The sequence below is a fragment of the Mobula hypostoma genome, chromosome 26 (assembly GCF_963921235.1).
Source record: "Mobula hypostoma chromosome 26, sMobHyp1.1, whole genome shotgun sequence".
Classification (NCBI taxonomy): Eukaryota; Metazoa; Chordata; class Chondrichthyes; order Myliobatiformes; family Myliobatidae; genus Mobula; species Mobula hypostoma.
This window is the reverse complement of record NC_086122.1, coordinates 15428339-15451944: the sequence shown is the minus strand read 5'-3', so window position 1 is coordinate 15451944 and position 23606 is coordinate 15428339.

Genomic DNA, 23606 nt, shown 5'->3' with positions numbered 1-23606 from the left:
CCATCGCAATGAGTTGGCACAGTGGCACAGCTCGTAGAGCTGCTGTCTCACAGTTCCAATGATAGGAATCAGAATCAGGATTAACATTACTGGCATACTGTGTGTTGTGAAATATTTTGTTTTGTGGCAGCAATATATTGCACTACATAATGATAAAAACTATAAATTACGATAAGAAGTATATATAAAAAAAGAAAATTAAATTAAATTAGTAGTATGAAAAGAGAGGGAAGGGCCGGCTGGTGGCGCAATGACATCGGCGCCGGACCCGGGAGCGGAGGTTCCCAGGTTCGAAACCAGTCGGGTCCGCTCCCCAGTACGCTTTCCATCCATGCCGGGCTGAGTGTCGAGATCGCAACTCGACCTCGTAAAATAAAGGGAAAAATACTGCCAAAATGTCTTTGTGAGGAGTGGCGCGCCACACGGTCTCTCTCTCGCCCCGCACCTTGTAAAAGCCATGAAAAAGACATCATCATGGATGCACGCACGCACACACACAGATTTGCATGCACGCAGGCACACGCCAAAAAGAAAAGAAAAGAGAGGGAAAAGAATACTAGGGTAGTGTTCATGGATTCATTATCCATTCAGAAACCTGATGGCAGAGGGGAAGAAGCTATTCCTGAATTGTTGAGTGTGTGCCTTCAGGCTCCTGTACCTCCTGATGGTAGCAATGAGAACAGGACATGTCCTGGGTGATGTGAGTCCTTAATGATGGATGCCACCTTTCTGAGGCGTCACCTTTTGAAATTGTCATGGATGCTGGGGAGGCTACAGACCATGACGGAGATGGCTGACTTTACAGCTTTCTACAGAATTTTCCGATCCAGTGCAGTGAGCCTTCCACAGTAGATGGTGAAGCAACCAATTGGAATGAGCTCCATGGCACTTCTGTAGAAATCTGTGAGTATCTTGGGTGACATACCAAGTCCCCTCAAACTCCTAATGAAATATAGCTGCTGTCATGTTCTTTGGAATGAATCAATATGTTGGATCCAGTGTTGCTCATCAAACATATTGACACACAAGAATTTGAAATTGCTCATTCTTTCCGCTGCTGATCATTCGATGAGGGCGGGTGTGTGTTCCCTTGAATTCGCCTTCCTAAAGTCCAAAATCAATTCTTTGGACTTACTGATGTTGAGTGTAAAGTTGTTGCTGTGACACCACTCAACTAACTGACATATCTCACTCCTGTACACCTCTTCATCACCATCTGACAATGGTTGTGTCATCAGCAAATTTACAGATGGTGTTTCAGCCGTGTATAATCACACAGTCGTGGGTGTAGAGAGCGTAGAGCAGCGGGCTAAACATACTTCTTTGAGGTATGCCTTTGATTGTCAGTGAGGGGGAGAGCCGATCGTTACAGTTCATGGTCTCCTGGTGAGGAAGTCAAGGATCCAGTTGCAGAGGGAGGTACAGAGGCCCAGGTTTTGGAGCTTGTTGATCAGAACTGAGGGTATGATTGTGCTGAATGTTGAGCTACAGTCAATAAACAGCAGCCTGATGTAGGTATTGCTATTGTGCAGGTGATCCAAGGCCAAGTGGAGAGCCAATGAGACTGCATCCCAAACTCCATTGCTACCTATGAGGAGTTTAATTGTTCTCTCTGTGACAACATGGGCTTCGTTCAGGTGTGTTTGGTTATTCCTGCACCCAGAAGGTTATCAGACTAGTTGCTTGCTTCCTTAAGCTCAGTGCCTCTACTGGCCATAGGCTGCTGACAGCAGGTGACCAGAGTCTTCAGTCCTGGGCCAAAGGTTGATCAGCTCTGTGGCTTCTGCTTTCACCACATGACTTCATATTCTTCTTGGTGAAGATCCTTCCTTTTTCCAGTGATGAGATTTTTGGAGCCTCTGTTGGCATTTCTTTGGCTCTGGGTTTTTATGGGATGGAGTTGCTAGCCCCATGCCCAACCCTACCCCTTTCACAGCCAGGTGTGGACTGCCCATGCCAGAGTTAGTAGACTGTAAGTTTCTCTTCCTGTGTGTATGAGACAGCTAAAATCTAGGGTTAGTTGAGGGGAATGTAGGGAGAATAAAACGGGATTTAAATAGAATTAGTGTTAATTGTTGCTTGATGGTTGACATGGATTTGATGGGCCCAAAGTCCTGGTTCTGTGCTACTTAACTCTGTGACTTAATGTAGCTGATCAATTGGGATCATCATTACCACGCTTTCTGTTTATCTGTCCGATGTTGCATAAGGAACACTTCAGTGTTTGTAACTTAACAGTAGTCAGTACAGAAAATATGTTGAAATAGTTACTACATTACCTTTATCAGGAGTTGGGTAGTTAGATTGTCTACCTGCACAACTATCAATGGAGGTCTGGTAGTATTATGAATATTGGGAAAGAGTATGTTAAACTTGGCATTAATTTTGTGGAAAACATCTCTCTCCCCACTCTTTATTTAAAACTTGTAATTTAATATTAGTAAATGATTTGCTGTGTATGTAATTGCAACCTAGCATTGGCTGTTAACTTATTTTAATTATATGCCACCAATAAAAAGCAAAGCTCACTAATAAATCTTTGTTTATAAGTTGAATGCTGTGAGACATATATGGAATATATGTTACAGGTGAAAGTGATTGATCTTTTCCCCAATCTACATCACTGCAAATTTGTTAGAATTGTAGAATAACACAGCAAAGAAGGAGGCCATTCAGTTCATTAAGTTTGTGCTAGGCTGAGATATTTGAAACAACTATCCAATCTGTGGCACATTCTCCTCAGGTATGTAGTTTCTTCTTGTTGTGGGTGAACACCACTCCTGCTCCTTCTTTCACTTGAATTATTGTCAACCCATCTGGGTAGGCAGAGATTTGAGAAGTGGATGCAAATACTTAATCTACATCTTAAGATCATAAGATTTTTTTTTTTTGCCTTTCTGATGGGACTTAAAGCGACAAGTCTCTCACCCAGGTATCACAACGTTTTCTCTGCCGTTGCATCAATGATGGAGAAGAATGGGGCTTCTGCCTGCCTCCTGAGTCACTTCCATTGGAACGGGACCACGGAGGGGGATCAAGATGCATCATGGGAAAGAAAACAGGAAGGGAAGGAAACAAAAACTTAATTCAAAAGAAAATATAAAAATAGATAGTAGAGAGATAAATAAATAAATAAAATGAATAACTAAATGAATAAATGAATCAATTGATCTCATAAGGAAAGGATCTGACTGCAGAATAGAAAAGGATTTTCAACAATATCTGTGGGGGAAAAATAAAACTGCAGTGTGAGATGAAACTTCAGTAATGGTGACCTGCAGCTAATCACTCGGATTGTGGTTGAGATAACATTTTAATTATACTGCTAGCAGTGTTGTAAGCTTGTTTATGCTGATGAGACATTCATGCATGTGAAGAATATCAGTGTTACACGAACCTTCAATTATTTAACAACGTAACTTATTGATTAGCTGTGTTCAATACTAAGGCATAAATCGCCTTATCCTACCTCATGAACTATATAAACTGGACAGCCAAAAGGCACACTAACTGAAATCCAAACACTCTCCTTTGTAATACTATTTATTCTAATTTTACATGGCTGGAGTAGTAATTTAACTATTTCTATTTTTATTGTAAAATTCTGAACATACGTATTGTTTTTTTTAATTCTGGTTTTGCAGCATTGCCAACAAATACTTCCAGATCAATTATTAAATGGCTCATTTAGGAATTAAGCTCCCTCTGCATTTTCTCAGCAGACCAGGTAAAGGTTTTGGTTATGCTGAACTCCAGACTGAGTGTCACAGGCTGTCAGAACACAATTTCATCATCATTGTCACTGCTGCTTTGTAAGGAATGGCCCAGAGAGGTCGTAACTGAATGAGTTATAGCCCTACCTTCTGGAAAGAATGATTAGGTCAGTAAGGAACTTGTGACAGCAGGACAATATTTGCACTCTTTGTCAGACTGACAAAGAAGGACAATACATGCGAATCACATTTGACATTCTCCAGCACTCTCTCTTCCTTAGCTCTCTATTATATTCTATTGACTTGAGCTTAGTCTAGCCCAGATGTACTTTCATACTCTGGGCTTTCTCAAGTGTGCCAGGAAACTGATCAAAGGTGACAAGAAAGTCATTCTCTGCCAAAGTGGGCACTAAGCTCTGAATTTTTATCTCAACCCTATGTAACATCTCTTGGCTGTTCTTTCCAGTCACGTCTTAGATGGGGCAGCTTAGCATAGTTCACCTACCAAGATTCAATGACAAGTCTATCACTGATGCTTCCTGATGTTTTGCCAGTGTTTATTCCTTGGAGCTTAATAGCAACGTGCATCTATCTGGCTCATTGTCTCAGTGCCAGGTCTTTGAAAGGTCCAACCTGCTTTTTCCCTATTGCCCTCCACTTCCTCTTTCTTTTAAGAGTATTTCCAATCCAGTTTCAAAACTTATGAATTAATACTTTGCTACTTTTTCAATCAGATATTCCTGAACATTGTAATATGCTACATTAAAACGATTTGTGTCGTCCCTGGTCCTTTTACCTAAAACATTAGAATCAGAATCAAAATTACTATCACCAGCATATGTTGTGAGATTTGTTAACTTTGCAGCAGCAGGACAATGCAATGCGTAATAATAAAGAAATAAACTGAATTACAGTAAGTATATACACAGTATACATATATAAAAAATAAAACAGTTAAACGAAATAAGTAATGCAAAAAAATAGAAATATAAAAAGTAGTGAGGTAGTGTTATGTGTTCATTGTCCATTCAGAAATCGGATCGCATAGGGGAAGAAGATGTTCCTGAATTGTTGAGTGTGTGCCTTCAGGCTCCTGTACCTCTTCCCTGATGGTAGCATTGAGAAGAGGGCATGTCCTGGGTGATGGGTTCCTTTATAATGGACGCCACCTTTTTGAGGCACTGCTCCTTAAAGATGTCCTAGACACTATGGAGGCTAGTGTCCATGATGGTGCTGACGAATTTTACGGCTCTCTGCAGTTTGCTTCACTCCTGTTCCGTAGTGCCCCACCTCATACCAGCTGCTGATGCAACGAGTTAGAATGCTTATCTTAAACATTTCTCCTAGTCCTTTTGCCAGTCAATATATTTTCTCTCTACTTCTGCTAGACATATGGTTTTGAACCCTCCATTTAAGCTCAACTAAACTTTTAGATCAGGATATCAATTCCACTTTCTGGAGGGTCATTGTATATAGTTTCTATTTTCTGATCTATTAGAAGAAATCTGTTGGGCATCCAATGGACTGATGATCTTCCTAAAATGGAGCCCAGATAGCCTGAAGTACTCCAGCAGTATTTTTCAAAGTATGATCATAATTTCCTATTGATAAGGCAAATAAAACATTAACATAAAAGTTCATCTACATAGACAAATGAGGGGGGTTCATATTGAATATTGAAAAGCCTAGATAGAGGAGGAGTGGAGTAGATATTTCAAATAGGGGAGAGTCTTGGACTGGAGGGCACAGCTTCAGAATACAAGGACACCCACTTAGAACAGAGTTGAGGAGGAATTTCTTTAGCCAGATAGTGATGAATATGTGGAATTTATGGTCATTGATAGCTGTAGAAGCCAAGTCAGAGGTTGATAGGCCCTGGATTAGTCAGACCATCAAAGATTGGACAGGGGTACAGATGCAGTAGATGCGTTCCCACACAGGTCTTCGTCTTCGTGAAAAAGAGGTACTGTCTAGTGGAGTGGTCGTCATTGGAGTGGTCTGAATCAGAGAGGTAAGGCTTTGACTCAACAGGCTTCAGTGAGAAAACACAGAGGCAAGATAGGTAGGTAAGTTTATTTCTTAAACATGAGAAAATCTGCAGATGCTGGAAATTCAAGCTACACACACAAAATGCTGGTGGAATGCAGAAGGCCAGGCAGCATCTGTAGGAAGAAGCACAGTCGATGGTTCGGGTCAAGCCCCTTAGTCAGTTTATTTCTTATTTCTTTTTCTTGTTTAACTCTTGAAGGTATAGGGCCAGTTCTGTTCTGGGTGTCAGATATGGGATTTCCACGAGACTTCCAGCCTCCTCGATGGCCACACCTGAACCAGGTGCATCGAGCTATCGAGATGCACATCCATAGAGACCAGGTTAAGGAACTGGAGCTAGATGAATATGTGTGTGTGGGGATGGGGGAGGGAATCTCATTGAAACCTACCGAATGTTGGAAGGACTAAATAAGGTGGATGTGGAGAGGATGTTTCCTCTGGAGGGTGTGTCCAGAACTTGAGGGCACAGCCTCAAAACTGAGGGCAGACCCTTTAGGACAGAGGTAAGGAGGATTTTTTTTTCAGCTGGAGAGTAGTGAATCTATGGAATACTCTGTCACAGACAGCTGTGGGTATACTTAAAGTGAAAACTGATAGTTTCCTGATTGGTCAGGGCATCAAAGGTTATGGCGAGAAGGCAGGTGTGTGGGGTTGAGTGGGATCCGGGATCAGCCATGATGGAATGGCGGAGCAGACTCAGTGGGCTGAATGGCCTACTTGATCCGATATATTATGGTTTTATGGTCTTAAAACAGGGAGACGGCAGGAGAATGGGGTTGGGAGAGGTAATCAATCAACCATGATTGCATGGTGGGGTGGACTCAGTGGGACAAATGGCCTAATTCTGCTCAGAAGTCTAACGGTCCACTGAACAATCTGACATGGCCATCAGTACAGCTGTTATCCTTTACATGAAAGGCCAGGTTTTATTTTGCATCAGCTATTCCATCAAATGCCAGCATGGTTCGGGAGGGTTTAAACTAATTTGCAAGGGGGATGGGGCCCGGAGCGATAGAGCAGTGAAAGAAGTGCATGGAGTAAAGCCAGATCTAACATACAGAGAGGCTTTGAGGAAAGAGAAGCAGAATAAACGGTGTAAAGACAGTAAGGTAGAAGGGCTGAAGTGTGTGTACCTCAATGCAAGAAGCATCAGGAACAAAGATGATGAACTGAGAGCTTGGATACATACATGGAATTATGATGTAGTGGCCATTACAGAGACTTGGCTGGTACCAGGGCAGGAATGGTTTCTCAATATTCCTGGATTTCAGTGCTTTAAAAGGGATAGAGAGCGCAGAAAAAGGGGTGGAGGGGTGGCATTACTGGTCAGGGATACTATTACAGCTACAGACAGGGTGGGTAATGTAGCAGGATCCTCTTTTGAGTCAGTATGGGTGAAAGTCAGGAACAGGAAGGGAGCAGTTACTCTATTGGGAGTATTCTATAGGCCCCCTGGTAGCAACAGAGATACAGAGGAGCAGATTGGGAGGCAGATTTTGGAAAGGTGCAAAAATAACAGGGCTGTTATCATGGGTGACTTTAACTTCCCTAATATTGATTGGCACCTGATTAGTTCCAAGGGTTTAGATGGGGCAGAGTTTGCTAAGTGTGTCCAGGACGAATTCCTGTCACAGTATGTGGATAGGCTGACTAGGGAGAATGCCATACTAGATCTAGTACTAGGTAATGAACCGGGTCAGGTCACAGATCTCTCAGTGGGAGACCATCTGAGGGACAGTGACCACCGCTCCCTGGCCTTTAGCATTATCATGGAAAAGGATAGAATCAGAGAGGGGACAGGAAATTTTTTAATTGGAGAAGGGCAAATTATGAGGCTATAAGGCTAGAACTTGCGGGTGTGAATTGGGATGATGTTTTTGCAGGGAAATGTACTATGGACATGTGGTCGATGTTAAGGGATCTCTTGCAGGATGTTAGGGATAAATTTGTCCCGGTGAGGGGGCTAAAGAATGGTCGGGTGAAGGAACCATGGGTGACAAGTGAGGTGGAAAATCTAGTCAAGTGGAAGAAGGCAGCATACATGAGATTTAGGAAGCAAGGATCAGATGGGTCTATTGAGGAATATAGGGAAGCAAGAAAGGAACATAAGAAGGGGCTGAGAAGAGCAAGAATGGGGCATGAGAAGGCCTTGGCAAGTAGGGTAAAGGAAAACCCCAAGGCATTCTTCAATTATATGAAGAACAAAAGGATGACAGGAGTGAAGGGAGGACTGATTAGAGATAAAGGTGGGAAGATGTGCCTGGAGGCTGTGGAAGTGAGCGAGGTCCTCAATGAATACTTCTGTTCGGTATTCACCAATGAGAGGGAACTTGATGATGGTGAGGACAATATGAGTGAGGTTGATGTTCTGGAGCATGTTGATATTAAGGGAGAGGAGGTGTTGGAGTTGTTAAAATACATTAGGACGGATAAGTCCCTGGGGCCTGATAGAATATTCCCCAGGCTGCTCCACGAGGTGAGGGAAGAGATTGCTGAGCATCTGGCTAGGATCTTTATGTCCTTGTTGTCCACGGGAATGGTACCAGAGGATTGGACGGGGGCGAATGTTGCCCCCTTGTTTAAAAAGGTAGTAGGGATAGTCCGGGTAATGATAGACCAGTGAGCCTTACGTCTGTGGTGGGAAAGCTGTTGGAAAAGATTCTTAGAGATAGGATCTATGGGCATTTAGAGAATCATGGTCTGATCAGGGACAGTCAGCATGGCTTTGTGAAGGGCAGATCGTGTCTAACAAGCCTGATAGAGTTCTTTGAGGAGGTGACCAGGCACATAGATGAGGGTAATGCAGTGGATGTGATCTATATGGGTTTAAGTAAGGCATTTGACAAGGTTCCACATGGTAGGCTTATTCAGAAAGTCAGAAGACATGGGATCCAGGGAAGTTTGGCCAGGTAGATTCAGAATTGGCTTGCCTGCAGAAAGCAGAGGGTCGTGCTGGAAGGAGTACATTCTGATTGGAGGATTATGATTAGTGGTATCCCACAAGGATCTGTTCTGGGACCTCTACTTTTCGTGACTTTTATTAATGACCTGCATGTGGGGGTAGAAGGATGGGTTGGCAAGTTTGCAGACGACACAAAGGTTGGTGGTGTTGTAGGTAGTGTAGAGGATTGTCAAAGATTGCAGAGGGACATTGATAAGATGCAGAAGTGGGCTGAGAAGTAGCAAATGGAGTTCAACCCGGAGAAGTGTGAGGTGGTACACTTTGGAAGGACAAACTACAAGGTTGAGTACAAAGTACATTTGTAAATGGCAGGATATTTGGTTGTGTCGAGGAGCAGGGGGATCTCGGGGTACATGTCCACAGATCCCTGAAAGTTGCTTCACAGCTAGATAGGGTAGTTAAGAAAGCTTATCGGGTGTTAGCTTTCATAAGTCCAGGGATAGAGTTTAAGAGTCGTGATGTAATGATGCAGCTCTATAAAACTCTGGTTAGGCCACACTTGGAGTACTGTGTCCAGTTCTGGTCGCCTCACTATAGGAAGGATGTGGAAGCATTTGAAAGGTTACAGAGGAGATTTACCAGGATGCTGCCTGGCTTAGAGAGTATGTATTATGATCAGAGATAGGGCTTTACTCTTTGGAGAGAAGGAGGATGAGAGGAGACATGATAGAGGTGTACAAGATAATAAGAGGAATAGATAGAGTGGACAGCCAGTGCCTCTTCCCCAGGGCACCTCTGCTCAATACAAGAGGACATGGCTTTAAGGTAAGGGGTGGGAAGTTCAAGGGGGATATTAGAGGAAGGTTTTTCACTCAGAGAGTGTTTGTTGCGTGGAATGCACTGCCTGAGTCAGTGGTAGAGGCAGATACACTCGTGAAGTTTAAGAGACTACCAGACAAATATATGGAGGAATTTAAGGTGGGGGATTATATGGGTGGCAGGGTTTGAGGGTTGGCACAATATTGTGGACCAAAGGGCCTGTAATGTGCTGTACTGTTCTGTGTTCTATGTAAATCCAGAACTTGATTCATTCAGGATTGTCTTCTTCCTTGGGACCAAAGATGACTTGCTTCTATCCCTTTTCTTAGATGATCGAAGAGATCATTTCTTTCTTTCACAGATGGGTGGATAGATGTTGAGTTGGACTTTCTTTCTGCTATTTACACAGGATACTTGTCTGATTCTTATATATCCACCTCTATCAGATCTCCCCTCTGCCGAGACTGGTCCAGAGAAAACAATCCAAGTTTATCCACACTTTATATTTGAATTCAGATTCATCCAATCATAAGGCACGTTTAGGCAACATCTTCTTTTCCAAAGATTTCCTGACTATTCATTGCTTTATGTGTCTTGATTATATGTAATATCTTACCCTTTGAATGTTTTACTTAACATTATAACAATCCCAACATTTCAAAAGTACAGAGCTGCAGGATGCCCTGAGGTTGTGAAAAACACCTCAAAAAATGGCCTTCCTTTCTATTCCACTCAAGTGAGCCTCGGCCGTGATCCATCTCCAGGTAGTTAAATCAGAAAGGGAAGAGAACATATCTATTTTCTCCGAATGAATTTTAATCGATACCGATCAGGAATGGGCTAATTTGACCACTTCATTAAACAGGGATAAGATGAGTCCCTTTTATATTTGATTACCTGTGTACAGGTGAGTGCTCATTTATGGGCCATCCTGGTCCACGTTGCCTGCTGTAACATCATTATAACTCTTGACATCCTTCATGGCAAATTACATTAAAATGCCCATTAAAAGCATCACAACCCACGTCTATTAGACTAATGCCTACCTATAAATATATCAGCAAATTGTCCTCCCATTCCCAAAATAAAAATCATTACATATGCTCGTCATTATGTTGTTGAAGCATTTCTCATTAGTTTGAGTTAATTATAATAGATGGTTGCCTTGGTCGTTATGCCAGCTGTTTTCATTGCAATGGTGTTTCAGCAAATTCCTATTGAATGCTTCAACAGTAACAAGCCGATGTAGCCTTTGGCTGCTTCACAAATAGCCCCACAAATCAAACCATTAGATACCACCAACAATCTTTGCCAACATCACACAAATCAATCTTCTGTCCGTGGACTCACTTTACACCGCACGCTGTCGGAGCAGTGCTGCCTGGATAATCAGGGACACGACCCACCCAGCCAACACACTTTTCATCCCTCTTCCCTCCGGGAGAAGGCTCAGGAGCTTGAAAACTCGTACGACCAGATTTGGGAACAGCTTCTTTCCAACTGTGATAAGACGGCTGAACGGATCCCGACCCGGATCTGGGCCGCACCCTCCGAATATCCGGACCCGTCTCTTGGTTTTTTTGCACTACCTTACTTTCCATTTTTCGATTTTCTATTTATGATTTATAATTTAAATTTTTAATATTTACTAATTTTTACTATTTTTAATATTTAATATTTGTAATCCAGGGAGTGGGAAGCACAGAATCAAATATCGCTGTGATGATTGTACGTTCTAGTACCAATTGTTTGGCGACAATAAAGTACAAAGTAAAGTAAAGGTCTGAGGAAGGGGGAATCTAATAAGAGAGGACATAAGATCATGGAAGAAGGGGAAGGTGGAGAAGCACCAGAGGCAGGTTAGAGGAGGAGGTGTGAGAAGGAAACAGGAATGATGAAGGGGAAGCAATTACCGGATTGGGGCAATTAACCAGATGTTCATGCCATCAGGTTGGAATATAAGATGGTGCTCCTTCAACCTGAGTGTGTCCTGATGCTGCCAGCAGAGAAAGCCATGGACTGACATGTTGGTTAAGTTCCCAGGAAAGGTGTGGTTTTGGGTGAGCTCATGGTTTTTTGTCCTCTCCATTGTGGCTGCCAGGCCTGCTGAGTATCTCTAGCACTTTGTGTGTGTTGCTTTGGATTTCCAGTATCTGTAGATTTTTTCGGGTTTGTTCTATATATAGGTACAATATTTATATATGGAAATTAGCCTCAACATCCAATTGAATGTGTATCAATACATCCTGATACAGCCACTTCCATATCATGGGATTAATATATAGATTATTATTTTCATTTTTATCATTTATTTCAGGAATATTGGTCAACTAATCAGAAATCTGGAACAACTGGGAGTCTGCAATACCAATTAAAATCATATTAGCTGTTTTACTGACATATTTTCAAAAATTTTCAAGAATTTGTTTTAAAAGGGGTCAACTTTGTGTCTTCATACTGCCACTTGTGCCTGGGCCTGTGTTAATCCACCATGGACCTGATTTATGGTGTGGAAATTTTGATGAAGAATTGTTCCTCTGCTTAAATGTAATACTTCATTAGTTTAAAAAAAATAGGTGGGCGTCTTTCCTTCCAACTGAAATTTACACCTTTCTTTCCAATCTTTGCTTCTTTCCTGTCAGCACTGAAGTCTAGTTCCATTGACAGCTGTTCCTCTCCAATGCTTTATTAAAGTGTCTTTTATTCAAATGTGAACCTTGGCAGCACAGACCAGCAAGTTATTTGATCATTTGATGACAACTGTCAGCTGAAAGCAGACAGCTTCAACCTCATCTTGTCCTTGCCTATATGTGCATGATTTCGGCTGACATAATCAGAAAATACAGAATGAGCACTTGGCTATTGTACTCTCTCTAATTTATAGACGCGCTCCTGAAAATGGCATTATTATTATACAATCAGAGAGCAGTTTCTTAGGAGTGACCGGTGCATCATACCATGATCTAGGAACACAAGTTTCAAACAGAGGGTGATGGTTACCTTTTCCTCTGGTCTTGATTACCCTCAGCAGCTTCTAATTCCCTTCTCCTCTTTGGTAAATTGTTGACTGAAATTAATTTCTACACCTCTTCCTTTCGCAAATGTCCAAATCTATAACTCATTCTATGTCGATTCTAACTGAAATTCCATGTTTCACATTATAATATGCAACCTTGAAAATAGTACAAAAATATTACAATATATTAAAAAAAGACTGCTGGAAATATTAGTGGGTCAGGAAGTATCTTAAATTAACAGAACTACATCTCGGTTAATGACCTATCATCAGAAGTACAAATAAGCAGGGCATGTTTTAAGTTGCAGAGACTTGAAACAACTGAAGACATCTTGCTGCAATTCAACACTTTAACAGATTGGCTGACAGGGTGGGAAAGGAATGGATTTGCCACCCTTGGAGGAAAGTCATCTCTGAAACCTGAATGGAAAATTCTCAGATGAACCCGAGTCTGCAGAGGTCCTGGGAGCAACATGGTGGAAGTTAGTTAGAAAGGTAACAAGCTTGCCTGAGATAAGAAAAGTAACACTGGGGATTGGGTGGGGAGAGCGATGTTTTCCACAAAATTAATACCAAGTTTAATCTACCCATCCCAATATTCATACATTACCAGAGCTCCACTGATGGCTCTGCAGGTGGATAATCTGTCAAAATACATTCTCCATTTTGAAATAATATCCAAATATCCAAAATAATCCAAAATAATATCCAATAATATCGAAAATACCTTCTCCATTTTGAAATAATATAGTTGAAAAATAAAATCACCACCTCTGACTGCAAAGAAACATGTGCTGGTTACTAAAAGAAAGATCTGCATTCTTATGTTGTCCTTGATGACACCGGGTATTTGGCCAAGGTATGGTCATTGCTATATTTTTAGAAACATGGCTGTTATATCTGCAATGTAAGATTTCACCAATAAAAACAATTTCATAATGTCAGATAAGCTGGGTATTTTTGTGATGTTGGCTGAGGCACAGGTCAAGCCACGAAGCAAAACAGGGACACTAGAGATTCTGCAGACACTGGAAAACTTGAACAACAGAAACAAAATGCTGGAATTCAGCAGGGTAGGCAGAAGGAAATAGTTGACATTTCAGGCCAAAATCCTTCATTTGGACGTAAAGAGACTCAAAAAAAGTCCTGATTGAAAGGTGACAGTCTGAAATGTTGACTATTTATTTCCCTCTATAGATGCTGCCTGACCTGCTGAGTTCCTAGCAACACACACAAAATGCTGGAGGAACTCAGTAGGCCAGGCAGCTGAGTTCCTCTATCAAATTGTGTGTCTCACTGAGGAAAACATTCTTGTTCCACTCGGAGGTTGTGACATGGAAATATTGCATCTGTTCAGGACTGCACAAATGGCCTCTAAACTGAAAAAAAAAAGATAATTTCAGTCAGTGTAACAGTCCCATGTATATTGCTGGGGTTTCAGTTGAGAATGAATCTTCAAATAACTAGAATGGGATTGGATCCTACTATCTTCCAGCTTAATGCTAGCACTGAGTTGATCACAAGAGGACTGAACAAGTAACTTGTTAAATTTCAGTGATATTCTTTATGTCAGCATTTAATGTGCTTTACAAAATCAGTTTTCCTGAGTCACGCAGTGATGCATTTTTGGTGACCTCATAATTCTGGGCTTCAGAATTTTGTTTTTAGATAAATAAAATGCCAACTCTATACTTTGTTAATGAATCCTAAAGTCATACAGCACAGAAACAGGTCCTTCAGGTTAGTATATGCATGTTGAACTTTTTGCTCATCTACACAGTGTTATTCATACAGTTAAGATAAGCAGATCAGACAGGTCTGCACTTCAGCCTACCATTGTAATCATATTGCTTCAAATGTTGAATGTTCAGAGCAAAAAATGCTTTGATATGCAAAAACCAAGCACTTTATTCTGTGAAACAGTTGTTAAAAATGAAAAGACAAAAATATTAATCAAAATACTCACTAAATGTTTCCTGTATTTACCTTATAATCTTATCTTTTAATAGATGCATCTTTTTAGATGAATTATTGCAAAAAAAACAATGGCTACCCATCTATATTGCAAGTGGAAAACATCCTGGACAGCAATGTTAATATTTTAATTAGCACAAATTATAAATGGGTTTGCAACCATAGCTCAAGCGCATCAAAGCTAAATGTAGATGTGCTTCAATGGGAGTTTTTGGTAGTTATTGACAAAATATAACAGTCTGCTGGATAATATGCAAATAGATAAATGATAACAACAAATTTAACACGCACAGGACAGAATTTTCAGGAAAGAACTTGCACGCCAAGGTTGGGTAAAAGCATTTAGAACTAATCAAATCTATCATTCTAAACAGGCATAAATTATAACATACCATGCACCAAAGCAGTGTAATAGTTAATGCAGCACTATTACAGCTCAGAGCATCAGAGTTTGGAGGTCAATTCCAGCACCATCTCTGAGGAATTTGTATGTTCTCCCCATGAACCACTTCGATTTCAACCAGATATTCCAGTTTCCTCCCGCAGTCCAAAGATGTACTGGTTTGTCGGTGAATTGGGCATTCTAAATGTACTGTGATCAGGCAAGCGTTAAATATGTGAGTTGTGAGGTGTGGTTTGTTGGGATAGAAGAGCCTGTTTCCTAAATACAAATAAATAAATAAACAAATACAGACTTGGTGCTACAGGACAAATTATTGATGATCAAATACTGTTTCTAAGCAAAACCCTAGAGAAGCGCATAAACTGAAGCTTCCTTTGGTTCCTGTATTATTTCTAACAGTTAATTCCAAGCTGGAAACTTCATTCCCAATTGGATAGACAGACAAGCATACAGTAAGTGAACTACAACTTGAAAGTTATGTTTCGGATGCCAATGAAATCACATTTCAAGAAAGACACTGCACAAATTATACACATTTCAAAATGAACCTTTATCAATAAATCATATTCATGGCTGAGATTACTTATGTTTCTTAAGGAATGCGGCTTTGATCTTTAACCTTAAGATTATTGACTGTGCAGAATGAATTCCCAGGCAGACACTCTCAAAAATGTAAACTAAGTAAGATCTGAAAATCATAATTCTCGCTCTTTATTTTATCCCCATTGCGGTTTCTATTTCCTCTATCTATGACAGTAGGAACATGAAGCCATTATTCTTCTTCCCATCCTAGCATGAGGCTTTCTTCTCTCTTTTCCTCAACCACCCGTGACATTGATCAGCTGAGATCCCAGTGGTTCTGATTCTGCCTTCCACAGCAAATACTCATGGATGAGGTGTCAGCAGGTTCTCTACCATTTTGTTTCAGAAATATATTTTATACATAATATTTTTATTGGTATTATACTAATTTATTAATATATTAATTTATATTGACCCCGTGAGCATCAACGCACAGCGTCTGATGCCCCCTGCCACACGGACCACGTACAAGCCTTGCGCTTCGCCCAGTTGGCCCACCTGGAGAGACGACAATAGAGGGATTCTGCTGGAGGTCTCAGGCGGCCCTGCCCGCGTAGCGATTCCCAATAGCTGCGCTGGGCTGTAGTGTGGCAGTCCCAGGCCACATGGCCTGCCTTGCCACGCTGGTTACAGAGACTGCTCCATGGAATGTGACAGGGCCAACGTGGTGCTGGTCAGACCTGTCTCGTGGGTTGCGTCCGTCTCAGTTATGCAAGCTCGGGCTCGCGGCATGCGGGGAGGTGGAAACCTGCCTAGGGGGGCTAAAATTGCTTCTGCCCTCTCCCCCTCTGCCAGTGATGTCAGGCGAACATGCTGCCAAATTCGCTCTAGCGTCAGCGTTTATATAAAAGCATGGAGGGCAAGCTCTTCCATGTCCAGGGGCAAAAACTGGAGTTAGCCAGACCGAGCACGGTGGCGGAGATCTGCTACGAGCACCCCCAGGATTTCTCCCACATGGTGCCGTCTGCTGCCCAGTTCTTCCCTCAATGCTTCCTCCAAAGGTTTCTGCTCGTAAAGCTGATCTTGCGCCGCTAGGAGGGCCCTGTGCTCAGCTGGCGTTAGATCGAGGAGGGCCCATTGTGCATGCACCAGGGCAAGATGCAACGCCATCTTGGTGAGGGTCCATGCGTTGTGCCATGTGGCAAGTTTCACCTGCACCAGCTAAGGCTCCAGGTGGCTGGCACCATTGTATCTGGGGAGCTTCAGGACGCTCGTGGCATGAATTGCTGAGGCCCATTGCTTTTCCTCTTGCTCCAGCAGTGTCAGTGGCACCTGTCATGTAGACTGTGCTTCCATGGCTTGGGTTCCCGAGTGTGGGCCATGAAGGTGTGGCCAATACGTTCCTTTGTGTCCCCCGAGTTGGGGAGCCCGGGGGCACTCTCCCCTTCGGGGTTCCCTGGGAATACACGATCCTCGGTCCAGGTGGGCATCCTACCTTCGGGAGCCCAGACCAGGAATGCAGGGGAGGCATACTGCTTTGACCCTTGACTTATTCCCTGGCTCTTAAGGCGCTCCAACTGATGTCACAGCTCTTCAATTTTGCCAACAATTTCTAATCCCACACCTGACACCAATGTGCCAACCATGGTGACAGACAAAAAGAGCTTGTTTATCTCAACTGATGTCTTTACCGTGGCAAATACAATACGGACTGGGCGCTACGACCCCGGGAGAGAACCCACTCACTCACATACAGATGGGGGAGGGTGTGATTATTACACAGCCTGGTTATAATCCAGGTAACTGCAACCATACATGAACAACTATATAACCCGAGCTAAACCATAGCAATAAATGAACCAGAACATCTTACCATAATCCCATGAAGGCATTTTAAAACAAGAACAATAAATAGCGTTGGTATTTAGGAATGGGCTGTCAACCATGCCCTGGAGTGCTACAGTATTGATAGTTTTACAGATAGTTTTGAAAATGCTTCTTAAATTTGTTCTTTTCAATAGATTATTAATTTTCCTTCTATGTCCTTAAAGGCTTTTTAAACAATCTGATCCTGATTCAAAAATAACAATGCAAGTATCATGTGATAAAATACTGTAGCACAGTGATACTCATGTGCTAAATCTTGTGTTAAACCTAAAGCCAATATTAATACCGTCAAAGAGGAAATCAGAACTGCATGTGACATATACTACGCATTCCCAATAGGCAGTTTGCAAAGTAACAGATGGAATTTAAAACCAGCAAATGGGTGGCACGGTAACATAGTGGTTATAACAACGCTTTACAATACAGGTGACCCGTGTTCATTTCCTGCCACTGCCTGTAAGGAGTTTGTACATTCTCCCTGTGACTGCGTGGGTTTCCTCCTGCAGTGTACAGATCTATTTCTCTGAGTGCAATGACTCCCCTTAGCACTAATTATTGACTGATAACTTACCTATGCGTATTGATTTGTTACTCTCGCTGCAAAGTGAATATACACGTTAACCTCACCTCCGACTGCGTGCCTTTATTTGATATGTAGTTGTACATACACAACAATTTCGCAATGAGTATGAACCTGAATATCAGCAAATATCACCAACTGCACTGACAGTTACGAGATGACAGAACTCAGAGACAGTGAGGGGAGAGAATGAGAAGGCAGTCACGGATGCTAGCACAGGGATACGTGAGTGACAGTGCGCAGTACACAGTGAGAAATGCTCAACTCGTAAAACCTAAAGTGAAAATAATGTGAAGGTAATGGGAAAATTGATGAATTTGATATTGCTAGTGAGGACTGGGAAATGTATATTGAGAGGGTCGAACTGTATTGTAATGTTAATGACATGGATGAGGTAAAGAAAGTCTCCACTCTTCTTAGTTTAATGGGTGCTAAAACATATAGTCTCTAATGCAGCATAGTAACTCCCAAAACGCCAGAAAGCAAGATGTTAGACAAAACTGTTGAAATTTTACAAAATCACTTGAGACAAAACCACTAGTAATAGCTGAGAGATTTAGTTTCACAAAGGAACCAGTTAAAGGACAAAAGAATTTCTGAATACTTTGCAGAACTGTGCAAACTTACGTAAAACTGTGACTCTAGAGATGAAATTTCTGATGCATTAAGGGACAGGCTTGTATGTGGCATACATAGTCAAAGCACTCAAAAGAGGCAACTGTCAGAAAGAGACCTTACCTTCGGATGGGCATTGATCATCGCAATATAAATGGAGACAGCCGCAAAGGATGCATCAGAACTACAGAAAAGAGTTTAGAATGTGAAGTGCACCAAAATGGATTGTGCAAAAAGCCAAAATTGTTATCAATGTGGCAAATCCTCTCATAATGCAAATAATTGTTGGATCAAAGAAAAAGTTTGCAGAAGGTGTCACAAACAAGGCCACATAGAGAGAACATGAAAGTCTGACAAAAAGCACAACCAAAGAGAAAAAAACAAATTGAGTGAAAAGTTGCAAACACAAAACTAAACAAATCCATACAGTGACTGAATGCGAAACTGAATCAGGCAGCATGGAGTCTGACAAAGGCGAGACTGGAACTGTCATGCTTAGAACTGCATAAAATTAATGAAGCATTTTGCAGAATCATATGGATCACAACAGGTGTGTCTGGTGTAAAACTGAAAATGGAGCTGGATACAGCCTCAGCTTTGTTTGTCACCTCTCATCCTCCATCAGTCAAAGCTGAGCTACTATTAAAAAAGACCTTGGTGATACGAAATACTTACACAGGTGAAAAAATGTTTCCCAAATGTAAACTGAGAAAGATATTGGTAAACTCAAAGGCATGAAGGCCAGAATTGAACTGGATGAAGCAGCAACACCAAGATTCCATAAAGCGTGTCCAGTGCCATACACACCATGTCCTAAAGTGGATGCTGAACTTCAGAGTTTGGAGGCATCTGGTATTCTCTCCAAGGTTGAGTGGACCAATTGGGCCATGCCCATTGTTCCAGTGATCAAAAAAGGGAAGACCAAAGCTATTCCCATATGTGGGCACTTCAGAGTGAGCATCAACCCTGGGCAGTGTACTGTGCAGTATCTCCTGTGCAAATATTTTTGCATCTTTGACAGACGGGGAGAGATTTTCAAAGATTGACTTTTCACAAGCCTATCTGCAAATGGGGATTGAGGACTGAAACAGGAATTTCCTCACATTCAACATTCACAAGGGACTGTTCCAGTATAATCATCTCATCTTTGGCAACACATCAGCTCCAGCAATTATGCAAACAGCAATGGACCAAGTGCCCCAAGATATCCCAGGGCCACAACGATGACATCATTGTGATTGGCAAAAATGATGAAGAACACCTCCAGAACCTTGGTAAAGTGCTTACCAGGCTGAGTGAGTATGGTCTGCCTCTCAAAGAGAGAGAAATATGAGCTTTTTGAGAATGAAATCTCATACTGTGGACATGTCATTGACAAACATGGCTTACATAAGTCACAAGAGAAGATTGAAGCAAATGCTAACATTGCATTTGCCTTCCTCGCCACAGACTCAAACTACAAATTAACCTTTAGGGAATCCTGCCCAAGGACTCCTAAATCATTTTGCATCTCAGATTTTTTGTACTTTCTCTCCATTTAGAAAATAGTCAACCCTTTCATTTCTTTTATCAAAGTGCATAGCCATACATTTCCTGACACTGTAGTCCATCTGCAAGTTCTTTGCCCATTCTCCTAATCTCTCAAAGTTCTTTTGTAGCCTCTCTACTTCCTCAAAACTACTTGCCCCTCCAGCTGTCTTCATATCATCTGCAAATTTTGCAACAAAACTCAACAATTCTATCAATCAAGTCCTTGACATGTAACTTAAAATGTATCAGTCTCAACACAGACCCACTTGGAACAGCGTTAGTCACTGGCAGCCAGTCAGATTAGGCTCCTTTTATTCCCACTCTTTGCCTCCTGCCAATCGGCCACTGCTTAATCCATACTAGTATCTTTCCTGTAATATCATGGTCTCACAGCTTGTTAAAGAGCCTCATGAGTGGCTTATCAAAGGCCTTCTGAAAGTCCAAGTACACAACATCAACTGATTCTCCTTTGTCTATTATGCTTGTTACTTCTCTAAAGAATTCCAACAGGTTTGTTAGGCAACATTATCCCTTGTTGACTATGGCCTATTTTATCATGTACCCTGTAACCTCATCCTTAATAATCAACTCCAACATCTTCCCAACCACTCAGGTCAGACTAACTGGCCTATAGTTTTCTTTCTTCTGCCTCTCTTCCTTCTTGAAGAGTAGAGGGACATTTGCAATTTTCCTGTATTCTAGAACCATTCCAGAATCCAGTGATTATTGAAAGATCATTACTAGTGTCTCCACAATTTCTTCAGCCACCTCCTTCAGAACACTGTGGTGTACAGCATCTGATCCAAGTGACTTATCTATCTTGTGACCTTTCAGTTTCCTAAGAACCTGCTCTGTAGTTTTGGTAATTTTACAAACCTCATGCCTTCCGATACTAGAACTTCCACCATACTGCTAATGACTTTCACAGTGAAAACTGATTCAAAATACTGAATCAGTTCATCTGCTATTTTGTTGTCCCCTATTACTACTTCTCCAGCATAATTTTCCAGCAGTCCAATATCGACTTTTGCCTCCCTTTTACACCTTAGGTTTCTGAAGAAACTTTTGGTACCTGTTTTAATATTATTGGCAACTTAAGGTCCCAGCTGTAGTCTTTCAGCCATGATCTGTGATGTCTATAGCATCATACCTGCCAATCTGCAACTGTGCTGCGAGTTCATCTATATTATTCCATATACTGTGCACATTCAGATACAACAATTTCTGGCTAGCATTCATCATTTTCAATTTTGCCACACCACGCTCAACCTATTGATTCCTAACTTTGAGGTCATACTAACATCTGCCTCCCCAAACTTCTCCACTAACTGTTCTGGGACTCTGACTCCCATCCCCCTGCAACTCTCATTTAAACCCCATTGTGCAACATTAACAAACCTTCCCACCAGGATATTAGACTCCTCCAGTTCACGCCAATCCATCCCTTTTGTACAAGTCCTACCTTCCCTGGAAGAGAGACCATGATCCAAAAATCTTATGTCCTCCTTCCAACAGCAAACCCTTAGCCATCTATTAAACTGTGTAATCTTCCCAGTTCTAACCTCACTATCTTATGGCGTGGGTAGCGATCCTGCGATTAGAACCTTGGAGGTCCTGCTCTTTAACCTAGCACCTAACTTCCTGAACTCCCTATGCAGTACCCCATCACTTGTCCTACCCACATCATTAGTACTTACGTGGACCACAATTTCTGGCTATTCACCCTCCCACTTAAGCATGCTGAGGACTTGATCGGAGATATCCTGGACCCTGGCACCTGGGAAGCAACATAAAATCCGGGAATCTTGTTCTCTCCCAAAGAACCTCCTGACCGTTTCCCCTAACTAATGAATCCCCTATCACCACAGCATGTCTCTTCTTCCCCTTCCACATCTAAGTCACAGAGACTTAGTGCCAGAAAACAGACCACTGTAACTTTCCTCTGCTGGGGCATCCCCCACCCCCCCCACCCTCGAAAGTAACCAAAGTGATATACCTTTCTTTGAGGGGTATGCACAAGGCTACTCTGTATTGGCTCCTTAACCCCTTTCCCCTTCCAGACTATCACTAAGTTTTCTATGTCCTAAACCTTGGGTGTAACTACTTCTTTGAATGTCCTATCTATCAGTCCGTCATCCTCCTGAATGATCCAGAGCTTATCCAGTTCCAGCTCCAACTCCTTAATGTTTGAAATTACAGGTAGATGCACTTCTCGCCGTTGTGGTGGTCAGGGATACTGAAGGTCTCCTTGCCTTCCCACATCCTGCAAGAAGAGCATTTCACTATGCTGCCTGTCATCTCTACCTAGCTGAGCAGAGGAGGAAAATAAAACATGAGATTTTCTTTCTCTGAGTGAAGCCTCGAAGAGCTAAAGCCTTAAAATCACAACTCTATGTCCACTCAGACATGGGTGGGGAGGAGAGGGGTTGGCTTTTGCTTTGCTGCTGCTTGTGTGTGGAAGGAGGAGATGGGGCTTTAGGGTTCTTGTGCTTTTCTGTCTTTTATCCTTTGGGATTATCTTCTGTTTTTCTGGATGTCTGCTAAGAGGAAGTTGTTCTCATATAGCACAGCTCTCTCTTGAACACATTTCCTCCAGGTGTATCTGTTGAGTGCAACGTTTTCCCAATTTTTAGAGGTAATGTTGAATTTCTTTGGACTGATTTTCATGTTATCTTTGAAGTGTTTCCTTTGGTCACTCTAATGGTTTGCCCACTTAATGTTACAATATTCTTGAAATTTCTTTGGGAATCAGCATGACTGGGACTCGTTGATGGATTATTCCAATTGCAGAAACTGACACTATTTCCTATTCTTAAAAATGCCAATGATCCAAAGTATTAATATATTCTAACCTCATTACAGTAGTGGTTAATTAGCAATTGCTACAGAATAACAAAGATTCATCTTATCTTGCAGGCGATCATTCTCTTTTTCATTTAGGTTTTTATTGTGAAATGGTATTGGGTTTGCTGACCACAAAGTACTAAATTCAAAGGTTTTAAGCCCTATTCAATATAAATAGTCATGACTACTCTAACTAAGGGAGATTATATTGTAACCATACAATCTTCAAAAGCTGGTTTACTTCCCTGTTTATTTTCTGTAGTGAGAATACCCACTATTCAATCGAAGGGTCCCCTCTCCCTCCCAAGGAGAAAATACTTCCAGCTGACAAAGTACTTTATAACACACATTATTTTTTATGCGGTGATAAAAATTTAAATCTAAGCAACACATTAAAAAAACATTTGAAACCCACAAAGAATTTCTATCTTAAACATTTCCAAATCGCAAGCCATTTCTAAAGCACAAACCATTTCCTAAGCATAAGCAACACACACAAAATGCTGGAGGAATGCAGCAGCCCAAGCAGCACCTATGGAAAAAAGTATAGTCCATGTTTCGGGCAGCGACCCTTCAGCAGGACTAAACATAAACATAAAGAAGATCTAAAATCACAAAGCATTAAAGCTTTAAAAAACACAGGTACAACTCCTATAAACTTAAAAGACATATCAGCAAGTGGCAGACAAACAAGTCGTCCATCACAGAACCGAAGCTAAAAGAATTGATTCTTGTTCACTACTTGTTTCTTT